Source organism: Chinchilla lanigera, unplaced genomic scaffold, assembly GCF_000276665.1.
Source record: "Chinchilla lanigera isolate Chin_1 unplaced genomic scaffold, ChiLan1.0 scaffold00178, whole genome shotgun sequence".
NCBI classification, from domain to species: domain Eukaryota; kingdom Metazoa; phylum Chordata; class Mammalia; order Rodentia; family Chinchillidae; genus Chinchilla; species Chinchilla lanigera.
The window spans coordinates 874628-887398 of record NW_004955579.1 but is presented as its reverse complement, the minus strand read 5'-3'; positions in this window follow the sequence as shown (position 1 = coordinate 887398).

Here is a 12771-nt window from a genome sequence, read left to right as displayed (position 1 = left end):
GGGGCGCCGGGGAGAGGGGTGCTGGGGGAGGGGTGCCTGTCGGGGAAGGCGCCTGGGCGGGAAGGGGGCGCCTCGAGGGGGAGGGGCGCCGCAGGGAGGGGTTGGCGGTGGGGTCAGAGGAGGCGCGGGGGTCACGGGCCCAGCGCCACCCCAAGCTCAGCCCTTCTCCCCTCCTCACCGCGACGCTGCGAGTGTTGCTCCCCTGCCTCAGTTTCCAGGCCGGGGCAGGCCCGGGAGTGCAATCGTGGAGGAAGGGGCCGCGTGGACGCGGGTGCTGTGGGGCCTCCCGCGCCCCGCGCCCCCACTGAGATCGGAGATGGGGGCGGAGGACATTTTCTTCCCTGCTGGGGAGGAAAAGGGAGGCGACAGCGAGGAGGGCGGACTGGCGTTCTTCCGACAGGGCACCTCCCTCCTGGTCTTGTCTAAGGAGGTTCGCCATACAGCAACGTGTGCAGGAAGCGGTGGGGCCAGGACTGCTGCTGGCCATGGATGGGAACCCTGGGGTTCAAGGACAGTGAGCAGACCTGGGCGGGTGTCAAATGCAGCTTCTGAGCTGGCCGGGGACCCTGCACCTTCCTCATGCTCCTGCCCTTCTTGGTCTCAGTGTTGCTTCATCTATCTAAGCTCCAAACGAACAAAAACCGAAGGAAAGGAGGCAGCCACAGGCCCTCCCAGACCCCCAGCCCAGCACAGAGAGATCCTGGTCGCTTCAAGCTCTCTGTCTCCGTGCAGCTGGCATCTTGCACAGGCAGAGCATGGGCTGTGTGTGCTCCAGGACGGTGCACAGGCGCGCCCCGCTTCGGGGAGCCGCCCCTCCTCCCCTCCCTCACCCCAGTCAGCCCAATCAGCCGTGCTGTGTCCTGGCTCTCAGGAAGGGGCGACACTCCTTCCTCGTGGGCTTGAGCTGGCCTGAACTCATGGGAGCTGTGTTTGCCCAGCTAGCCAGGTGCCACCCTCCATGCCTGGGGAAGGTGGGGCATCATGGCATGAGCTGCCTGCTGGGCTTTAGTGGCCTCTCTTCCTTTGTGACTGCCAGTTTGTAGCATTTTGTTAAAATCACAGAGAAAAGGGAGGCAGCTGAGGGGGAGTGGAGGAAACCCAAAGATGGAAGCGAGTGAAGACACCATGCTGTCCTGGACCATCTTGCTGAACACACTAATGTTGTCTTGGCAACAGCAAAGTGGAATCATGCCATGTAAAAGGCGTGCCCTGTGCGGCCACACTGCTTTGAGTGTTTTGATCTCACTGGCCTGGGAGCTGAGTGGGTCGGAGACCCCAGGGAAAACGTAGGTGCTGGGTGCCCTGTTCCCCTCCATGCAGCTTGAAGGAGCTGTGTTATTCAGTCTTTGTGGGACAACGTGAAGGACCCAACATCTGCATGGAGGATGCCAGGGACGGGAGCAACACCATCTTCCCTGTGTAACAGGAAACAGCTCTTGTACAACCCAGCGCCTGTGCCCCTAGGCCTGACCCTGCACAGCTCTGCTCAGTTGCTGCTACATATGCTCAGGACCTCTCTGCAGAAGACACAGCAGGGGCAGGTCCACCAGGAGAAGCAGGTGCTGCCATTCTGTCTCTGGGTCTGGATCTTGGTTATGGTCATACCAGCTGCATTGTTCCAAATAAGAATGTAGTTTGAAGACACACATAGCAACCTTGAACCTGGCCCAGCCATCACTTGCCTCTTGAGTTGAGATGGCTCTACAGAACAGATGGCTGAGGAGACCCTTGTCTTTGTGTCTTTGTTACATCAAACAGCGTCATAGTTAGAACTAGGCTGGTTCTACTATTTTTGCTTGGACGAGGCCCTCTAGCTAATGGCTATGCATCTGCATTTATCCTCAGGGCTTTGGGCCACCACCAGGGTGCTGCCCCAGGAAAGAAGGCTGCGGCACACGATGGGGTGCTGCCCCCCACTGCCTCACTTCCTCTCCTTGGGGGGACACACTTTCCCTTGGCCAGTCCAGCTTTCTGCCTGGCACCTCCCTGTTCAGGGATCTCTCTGGTGGGAAAAGGTTCCTTCATGGCCTTAATGATCTATGAGGCTGGGGTCAGGGCTGAGTGAAGGGAGACAGCAACATGCCCTCCTCTGCTTTTTTTTGCAGCACTGGAGATTGAACTCAGAGGGGGCTAAGCTATATCCCCAGCTCTTTATATTTTATTTTATTTTATTTTTTAGTTTGAGACAGGGTATTGCTAAGTTGCCCAGTGTGGCCTTGAATTTGCAATCCTCCTGCCTCAGCCTTTGGAGTAGCTGGGATTACAGGTGACAGCATCTCTTTTTAATGACTTGATTCAAAGTCACTATGACAAGTCTGCACTAGGTGGTATTATGCGGGACAACTTGGTGACTCTGCATACACTTTTGTCTTTGTGTTTCCTTCATTCCTTCCTTCCCTCGCTGCCTCCCTCTCTGCCCTTCTCTGGCACTGCAGGGCCTTTTTTGCTCAGGTCCTCAGTGTTTTTCCTTAAGTCTGTTTTGAGCATAAGCAACCACTCTGCACTTCTGCAGAGGTCAGTTTGTGAACCTGCTTGGTGGCTGGCTCCCAAACTGAAGATATCTGAAGTACCCTCCCACTTTTGCTTAAAAAACGTGCATTTCCTTTGCCAAAGGCTGAGCCAGCCTTCCATCAGGGTTCGCTCGGACAGTCCAGATTCAGACCTTGCCAGGTACTAGCTTTGAGGACCAGCGTTTGTTCACTCTGCCCCTTTGTTTTTCACCATTTGCCCACGTGTGTTCTTCATTCACCCACAAGCCCACGCGGAACTGAGAGGCAGAGCTGTCAGCAGCAGAAGTGGCTGCTTTGTGAACTGCATGGCCTGATGGTTAAATTTTAAATCAAAGGATCCTTCCTCTCACCAAAGCACAAATCCATCTTTGCTTTCCGGGGTCCAGAGCCTTTGTGTTTGGTTCTATGGTAATGAGCTGAAGCCCAGTTCTCTCCGCATTTGAGCTGTTCCCTGCCTGTTGGTCGCGTCTCCACCAGCCTCCGGGGATGGTTTTTCCCGGGCGGGACCAGGGTGTGTGGAGAGGAGGTGCCAGGCAGTGGGTTCAAAACAAGATGCCCTGAATGGAGGTGTGAGGGCTGTGCCTGTGTCCAGAGGTGGCTGTCAAGTGTGTGTGCCTCCAAGGTGTCAGCAGGGTATAGAAGGTTTTAGATGGCTCCTCCCTGTGCTAAGCTTAGCTGTGCACCCCAGCTCTCCTTTCAAAGCCGATCTGTTTTCACACCTGCTTGTCAAGGTCACCATTCAGTGGCCCCCAAGGAGGGGCAGCCTTCCTGCCCCAGCGGGGCCCCTCCCAGCACAGGGTGTCTGTGTGCCAGGTTTGGGGGGTGGTCCTGGCCCAAGAAAAGCACAGCTGTGGCAGCAGAGCTGTGGGTGGAGGGCAGATAGTGTGTGTACCCCCTCCCTCTGGCCTTGGGTTCTAATTCTGTTGTAATTATTGATTTTTTCATGTGATGATGTCTTCTGCATTCTGGGTTGTTTTGTTCTATTTTTTGCAAGTGGTATTACCTACTTGGAGAATGCAGTTTTTCACCCACTGTTCTCTGGGTTTGGGGAGGCAAGGAATGTGGGTGGAAGAAGAAAAGCGTGAAAGCAGACAGCTGCTGGGCTGTGGCCGTACAGGGTCTTATTGGAAGGTCCCAAGATCGCGGAAATAGAGATAGGTAGAAAGACAGGAGGAAACAAATTTTTTTGTCTCCATCATTACCTTAAAACTATGGGACACGTGCCTGCTCCGTTCTGTGTGGAGGCATGCTAACTCCCAGGAGTGCTGGTTGTCAGCCTTGAATTTCCCCAGCCCACCTCACCCTCCTGAAACCTAAGGACTGCAAGATAAGAGAAGCTAATTCACAGGGACCCTCAGTTGCCCTCTTTCACAAGATGCACTCAGGATCCCTGTGGAGTGATGCCTGGAAGTCCTCAAACCCACAGTCACTTTGGATCCCAGGAGAAGCAGAGCCTTGGGGACCACCCCATCCTCCAAGTGGGAGCAGTTACCCCTTGATGGGAACCGAGACCCCACACCCTCCAGCAAGGACAGTCCTGGGAACCAATTTGGCCCTCAAACGTTCTTACAAATGGGGACCAAAGCTGAGAATGAGCCTCTGGCCCTGGCCCACTTCAGCTACTCCTTAAATGCTGCACCTGCTTTTGTGAGCAGACTGAGCCCCTCCTGCTCCTCCGGCTGCAGTCCTTTCCTGTTCCCTTGCTCTCCAACTCTGCCTGACAAATCTGCACTGAGCCTCACACTCCTCTGTCCGAGTAGAGGGCCCTGTCTCCTCTGGCGGCCCTGTTCCTTGTGCAACCCAAACTAAAAACAGCTCTCCGCTTTGGGTGGCAAGCGCTTAAGATCTGCCGGGGTGTGTGCAAACATTGCTAGTTCAAGGGTCCTTTGTTCAGGGAGGGGTGAAGAAAAGTCTTAAGAAATGGGCAGAAAGGTTCTGTCCAGATGCGTCTCAGCGATGAAGGCCAATTTGCCGAAGCTAGCTCAGGATCTGTCTTATCTTTCCTGACAAGATGTTCTATTTCCCAGAGAAAGCAAACAGCTGAACCCATGGCAGATAGCCTTCTGTTCCACACAAACGCACCTGGCAGCTGTTTCCACATTAGTCTAAATTGACCTTCATAAATGTAGACCCAGCTGGACTTAGTTTTCCTAATCTTGGTTGATAGAAGGCCAGAAAACTTGAGAAGCAGACAACAGTCAATCTACTTTTCTGATGCCTGGAAACAGAGTGGAAACAGTTTGTTGAAGGAAGGACATTTTTTTCGTTTAATTTGTGCTATCTCGAGCCACTGTGCCAACCCACTCTTCAAATATCTAGGACAGGAAGTAAAAGCGGGCGCGGCTCCCCTGGGACACCTCCTCCTCCACATGTTAAGTACCTTTTGTTCGGTAGTCTGCCTTGCCCGGCTGATAAGCGGCAGCTCTTGCTGGACTTTGAGTTCAGCGCAGCTTTTGTCTTCGGAGGCCAGGCCAGTGCGGGTGACGGGAGGAAACCAGAAGAGAGGTGACCGGTGCTGCTCCTTGGTGTCGCTGTGGAGGTGGAGAAGAGAGCATTTCGCTTGCCTGCTCTCTTCCCTCCAGGAATAGGGACTGTGAGTCAGGAAGCAGAGGACGAGCCCACACAGCCTGTGCTGACCAGTCGGTTCAGGGTGATTCAGGCACATGGCAGGCGAGAGGAGGAACTCATCATTACAAGACCGAATTTTACTTTAAAATTATACTGAACATTGTTCCTTTGCTTTTGGTGCTGCGTTCTATGTATGGGTTCAGGTGCCTTCACTGCCAGGTCACAGAACAGCTCACCCCTTTGCCATGACAGCCTTTGCCCCTAGCACCCTGGTCCTGAGCTGCGTTTTCTGTGTGTTCTCAGACGTGCCCAAGCTCCCAGGCAGGGAGCATTGCTGGCTCTGTTTTAGAGGTGAGAAGACCAAGACTCACTCAGATGGCTGAAGGAAGTGTCCATGGCCTCCAGTCATCATCCTGTTTCTTTCCCAGTGGATGATGCCCGTGGGCCAGGGTGGCTCCTGAGATCTGGCAGGATACCCGGTGCTGTGAGCACACTGCCCTCCGAGGCCAGAGGACCAGGACCATCTCCTCTTGATCCACTGCTCTTCTCTCAGGAGCTCAGAACCTGTGAGGGGTCCACTGGGCCTGTTCCAGGAGGATTTTAAAATACTCGTTGGCACTGGGGCTAGGGATATCATTTCCTGGTTGGGCTTTGTTTGGGGGTCAGATTGAAGTATTTGGCCTGTTCTGAGGAACTCTGATGTTGGAAGAGGATGGCTTGTTTTGAACCCTTTAGCCTTCGGTATTAGCAGAAATGTGAATGCCCCTAGCATTTCCTCTGTCATCTCAGTGAAAACTGTTCTAAATACTCACTGGACGTCCATCAGACTTAAAGAGCAGGCAGCACAAACTCCAAAGGAGTCCTCATCCTGGACTGGTAACAAAAAGTCCACCTCAGAACAAGGATGAGTGAGAGAAAACTTCCATGAGACAAATCTAAGATCAGCTTCCAGCGAGCCTGACCCTTGGAGGGGCGCAGGCCTGGGTGGCGTCCTTCGGCGCTCGTCTTTGTCTGAAGTAGCTGTGGAGGGAAGGATGGATGGTCCGCCCTGCGGCGTGGGTGTTCTGTGTCCTGCCTGCTTCTGCAAGCCCGTTCTGGTTGCTGACCTGGTTTTTAGAGGGAAAGGACTTTGCCTGGATGGCGCAGTTGGCCGTGGTTTCCACAGTGAGACACGTTCAGCTGTGGATGGACGCAGCTGCTAAGACACTGGCAGGAGTGCACCAAGGCTTGTCTCTTTGGGGAGGCATCAAGCAGCATTTCCTGAGGTGGGACTGCAGGCAGCTCAGCAACCTGCGTGTTCTCCGACACAGTCAGCATCTGTGGAGCTATTGGTGGGCAGGGGAATGTAGCCCGGGAGGAGCAGTATGAGGTGCGGCCAGCGGCCTTCCCACTCAAATCCTCCACACATCTACTTCCACCAGAAGCGCTTGAAACCCTCTGCCTGAAAATAGGCTGAGCCAGAGATTCTGCTGAAGTGCAGCTCCTTCTGCTGAAGAGCACAGAGGCCTCCTGCACCTTACACCTGTGGCCTTGCCTCCCAGCATCCTCTCCTCTTTGCAGCCTCTATTTCCAGCACCCTCTCCTCCTACACCCTTTCCTTCTGCATCCTCTGCCTCTGCATCCTCTCCTCCCAGCATCCTTTCCCCATGCAGCCTCTCCTCTCTGCATCTTCTCCCAGCATCCTCTTCTCCCAGCATCCTCTCCTCCCAGCACCCTCTCCTCCCAGCATCCTCTCCTCCCAGCACTCTCTCCTCCCAGCACCCTCTCCTCCCAGCATCCTCTCCTCCCAGCACCCTCTCCTCCCAGCACCCTCTCCTCCCAGCATCCTCTCCTCCCAGCACCCTCTCCTCCCAGCACCTTCTCCTCCCAGTATCCTTTCCTCCCAGCATCCTCTCCTCCCAGCATCCTCTCCTCCCAGCATCCTCTCCTCCCAGAATTCTCTCCTCTCAACGTCCTTTCCTCCTGAATCCTCTCCTCCTGAATCCTCTCCTCCTGAGTCCTCTCCTCCCTGCACCTTCTCCTCCCTGCACCCTTGAATCTGCTTCATTATCTTTCAGCACCCTCACACCTCCTTTGCCATGGTGTCTGGCCCTTGGTTCCATGACATAGCCAATGTGAAATTGGGAAAGTAAGGTGACAAGAAACTAGGGATTTTCACAGAATGGAGGAGTCCTGCAGAGTGAAACTGCAGGTGATCTAAAATGGTGGCTAGTATGTGTGTGGGTCAAAAGCACAAATTATATGGAGGTGGCATGTGGTGTTGACTTGCTGAGAAGTTGCCTTATCTTCCCAGTCTGATATTTGCAGCTTGTACTCGTATTGAGAAGTCTGGAGAAATAGAAGGATGTCAACTGTAGTCTCTGAATTTATACTGTAAACATAATACCCAATTCTTCCTTTTTCGGGAGGATTACCTGTGGTGGGTGGGAGAACCTTGGATAACTGCAGCTTCCAGCGAGTTCTAATTGCTACTCTCAGAAGCCCCAAGTCTCTCCAGTTACTGTTGGAGCTTGGTGGCCAGACGAGATGAAAATGTCACTTTAGAGCATCCACGTTCAATAGAGAAATCGCCTATTGACATTTTTGCAAAAGCATTACTGTTATAAATAATGGTATGACTTATGTTTTAAAATACATATATTTGGAAATAGTCACATCCAACTTGAATGCAGGCATGATTATGTTGTTATAATAAGTAATGATGACAACTCCTTTAAAATTTATTCAACATCATCCCCTCAAAGAACTTAAAGAAATATGACTTAAATGATAATAATACAAACTTCTTTCAAGTTTGATTTGAATGTATAATAAAAAGAGAAAATAGATACTCTTTCAGATATACTACTTGTAAATTTTTTTTAAGAGTAGGAAAAGTTGTTGGGAAAAGGAGTGGGGAGCAAGAATAGCTCCTGAGAGACAGGAGGGGTCCCGAATGGGTTGCCCTCTTTTAAACATTTATTATGCAAAATGTGATAAATGCAAAATTCACAACACTTTAAAATACATTTGCTATGTCTGGGTGGCACTGATTTGAAGTATCATCGTGGTGTTTGAGGACAGGGTACAGGGACCCGTGTGTGAGAGATGCGGGGCTGTCCTGCCCAGAAAGCCAGAGAGGGTGAAGGCAAGTGACCCAGCAGCAGATGGAGCCTTGGGAGAAAGGTGCTGGCTCTGCAGTCCTCACCTGTGGAAGAGCACGAAATTGGTTAGGACTGGGGTGAAGCTTGCTTAGCACATGTGGGGCCCTCAGTTTGATCCCTGGCACTGAAAAAAAACCCCAAACAAATGGTGAGGGGGGGGGCTTAAATTGTAGCAGAACAAACTTTTATTTGAAAACTTACTAATTTATTATTATTTTTATTAGTGATATTAGTACATAGTGATGACATTCTTCATGGGGAATTGTGCCAGTACATAGTGTATCTTAAGCTGGGTGTGGCGAGTGGTAACCCCAGCACTTGTGGGGCTGAGGCAGGAGGATCATCATGAGTTCACGGCCAGCCTGAACTGCATAGCAAGACCCTGTCTCAAAGACACAGAACAGAGCAAAACAAAACAAAGAAATTCTTTCCCTGTATTTCCCTCCCCCATCAACTCTTCTTTCCTTCCCATTTACGAAAGTCCCGCTTTTCCGTGTCTTCCGTTTTTCCTTCCACACTCTGAAATCCCTCTTCCCTTCCTCCCCTGCCCCTGCCTTTGCGCATGCTCCCCTTCCTGTGTGAGCAAGTTCTTCCTACTTCCCTCCATCCATCCTCCTTTCTGCTCCCTGATTACCCTTTGGGTTTCTCACACAAGAGAAATAATGCGATATTCAAGCTTGTGGTTTAGATTTATGTCACTTAAAATTACAGTCTCAGGATCCATTTTGAAAAAAGATGGATCCTCTACCTAAAAATATCTCGTTTACCTTTCTTTATGGCAGAGTAGTGCTTCATGGTGAAATACCACATTTTCTTTATCCATTCAACTGGTGACGGACATATGGGCTGTTTACAAGACTTAGCTATTATAAACTGCACTGTAGCAGAAGAAACTTTGAAAGAAAGAACAAAACCTGTGCTCATTCAGTCTGACCAGAGTGACCCCTGCACCCGGAGACCTCCCCTGACCTCGGGAAGGAGGCCGGGCTGCCTGTGGCCTGCAGGACCCCCGGAGTCACCTCCTTTTCTGTCTCTCACAGGCAAAGTGGAGGCCACAGGCCCCCTGAGGACAAAATGCACTTGTGTGTGCGTTCATATACACACGGACAGTAGTGTGTGTGCTCTACCAAACTCGTGTTTATTATCAAGCAAACTCAGCAATGATTTAAAAGAACAAGAGAGAAAATATTATTCATGATTAATTATTATTGTTGTTATTATTTTGGCTTTTTTTCTTTTGGGGGTGCTGTTTTTGAGACAGGGTCTCGCTATGTAGTACAGGCTGGCCTCAAACTCATGAAGTGATCCTCTTGCTTCAGCCTCCTGAATGCTAGGATAGCAGGCGTTCACCACCACAGTTGGCTCACGATTAAACATTTTGTTGAAGGTACAAACACTTCTGTGCTCGTGAAAATTGGTACTAATGACACTCAGATGCTCAGCGTTGCTTACTGATTTTTTGGTGCAGGGGACTGAACCCAGGCATTGTACATGCTAAGCAGGTGCCCATCTGTGGAGCCACATGCGCAGCCCATCAAACGCTTCCTTTTCAAATGTCTCCCCTCCACTGCTCAGACTTTGGGTGCCTGCCATCTCCACGGACCGTGTGCGCTCGGCATTGTGCTGATTGTGACTGTGATGTGTGTAGCTCGCATCTGGGAACGTCTCCTGGGTCACGGCCTTCTTGTGGGTGTAAGTTCCCCTGCGAGTGGGTCTGAAGAGCAGCCCTAGGACATCTGTGCTTGCGCTGGCAGCAGCAGCTTCTTTGTGGTGCCCAGTTAGTTCAAGTGCCCCTCGCCTGGAGGTCCCTCCAGGCCCTTGTAAGCTGCGGCAAACAGCAGGTTGAGCCCGCACGGACTGTTCACTCTCCACCACCACAGCTCACGGCCTCAGTGCCTCAGCACATGTGTCGAATGTGCCTCGTGTTCTGGCTGAATAAACAAACACTTCAGGTACAGACTTTGGGCACTGGGAAAGAGACCCCAGTTGAGTTTTGTCAATCTGTGAGTAACTTCTACAGGGAAAGATCCAGACCAAGGTGTGTGAGTGACTTGCCGAGGACCTATTGGGACAGGTCTAGAAGGTTGCTGCTTCTCTGGGTCTGTCCAGGTCAGGCTCCAAGGAGACAATCTGTGAGGCTGTGGAGCTCTTACTCTAGTCAGGAGGTGGGGCTACCCCTGCTGGCTCCCCTACAGTCCTGTCCCACTAGGTCCTTGGCAAGTCGCTCACATGCCTTGGTCTGGATCTCTCCATGTAGAAGTTCCTCTACAGTTGGAGTTGAGCCCCTTATGTATGCTTTATTTATTTATTTATTTATTTACTTATTTCAATATAGGTATGGTGGTACATGCCCATAATCCCAGCTACCTGGGAGGCTGAGGCAGGAGGATCACAAATTCAAGGCCAGTCTGAGCAAATTAGCAAAAACTGTCTCAGAACAAAACAAAACAAAATAAACAAAAGGGTCAGGATGTAAATCGGTGCTCCCTAGGTTCAGTCCCCAGTACCAAAAAAAATGATACTGTGGAATGACCATTTTCACAAATAATAGTCTTGCATTGAATATCACTTGACTCTATCTGGAAAGTATTCTGGCCCCTTTGGCCCCTAGCGCTGGTTTCCAGGAGACAGTGTTCTCTCAGCACACCGAGCCTGAGTTGGTGAGCATGGTCCTGCTGTCCTGGGGACGTGGCCCATCAGATAAGGCCCTGCTGCCTGGCCAGTCGGTAGTTCATGCACTTTGTGACAGTGAAGTGGGAGAAGAAGCCCCTTTCTGCATTGAGCACTGGAAACCTGGCCCATGATGTTCATCTTGCTCACACTCACATCCCCTGTAAATCTGACTCTTATTCTAAAAACTGCAAATGAGTTATCCACCCTCCGTCAGCTCAGAGCGCTGCAGGAGTGGTATTTACTCATTCAGCAGCGGTACAGTGCAAACCATTCCGGAGTGTAAGCTCATGGACTCGAGCTTCCGCTACAGCATCAGTGGGCAGTGTGATCTGCATCACGCTCCCGTCTTTATTTAGAAATTGCCTTTCCTGTATCAGCTTAGTCACTTTCTACCGAAGAACAAAACGTAAAGCAATTTCAGTGCCCAAGATTCAAACAGAGCTCTGAGTGCAGCAGTAGTGCTCCCACGGCAGGAGAGAATCTACATTGTTAGAAATCAGCAGGATCACAGTGAGCAGCTGCAGGTGAGGGCAGGAACGTGAGGTGAGGGGACAGGGATCACCTGTCTCTGGAGACACTGCCAGTCCCGGGCAGGGTCAGAAGCCCCTGTAGCGGGGAAGGGTCGTGCCTGAGGCCTGAGCTGGGAAGGGGCACAGCACACACAGGGTGGTCCTCCTGGGTCAGACCCTGGTGAAGGTGGCTTTATCCTGAGGGCTGGAGGCCACAGGCAGGCAGAAGTCCATACAGTGGGCCGAACAGAGGCAGATCTCTGGAGGAAGGGTGCATCACTGGAGCTGCGGGTAGCACTATGTTGGAGTGACAGACGTCGGCACCGGCCAGACTATGCTGAAGGAAATGCAGATGTTTCCCTCTGTCAGGTTCCTCCCAAGAGGGCCCATTTTCCATTTCTAGACCATTAGCCAAGTGCAAGCATGTTTTAAAACATGGCTGGATTCTCACTATGTGCTAAGAACTATGCAGAGCACTAGGAAGTGAACACAACAGGACAGGGCTCCTGTCCTCAGCCCTTCCCACTGCCCCTTCCCTGGGTCTTCCCTGCCACCTTCCAGGAACTTCCCTGCTACCTTCCAGAAGCTTCTTTGGCTCCTATAAGCTCACCAAGGGCCTCTCTCTTTCCAGAGCATTCCTAATCCTTGTCTTTGGTTGAATTCTTTTGGCTAATTGTAACAAGGCTAGAGGATTTTGCATGCCACACACATTGCTTGGCATGGGCAGCTCTTACTCCTTCAGTGAGAAGACTCTGGCGAGTAGATATGCTACTTTAACTCCACGGATATTTATTTTGTCGTTTCCTACTTCTGGGTGGCAGATGGACACTAGCTTCTAAGGGACCGACCAGAAACACGTGCTTTTCATCAGGTTGCAAACAAAGGGGCCCAAAGAAATAAACACTGAGACAAAACCAGAATAGGCCAAGCCTTGCTCCTGAGGTGGAGGGTCAGGTCCAGTGTGAAGGTTACCTCACAAAAGCAGAGTGCCAACCGCACTTCTTCAGTGTCTAGAGAACTGAGCAGGGAAGCCCAGCTTCAGATCGCAGCCCGTACCTATTGGGATGGAAGGTCACAGATACAGCAGAGGAACTGAGGGGAGGGACTGGCCTGACCAGAAGGTTCAAGGTGGGGGAGATTGGGGGCAGGCCATGCCCCTTCTGCTGCTTTGGGCCTGGCCCTTGCTGTGACCCTGCCCCTTCTACACCTTTCCTGGGCTGGCCCTTGTGGCCCCACCGCTTCTGCCCCTTTGCTGTGGCCCCTGAGAATGGAATTAGATGCTGAGGAAGTTAGAGGCTGTCCAGTGGTCCCTCTGGAGCCCATCTTAGAGCCAGCCGATTTCCTAGCTTACTGTGCTCCTCTGTCCTC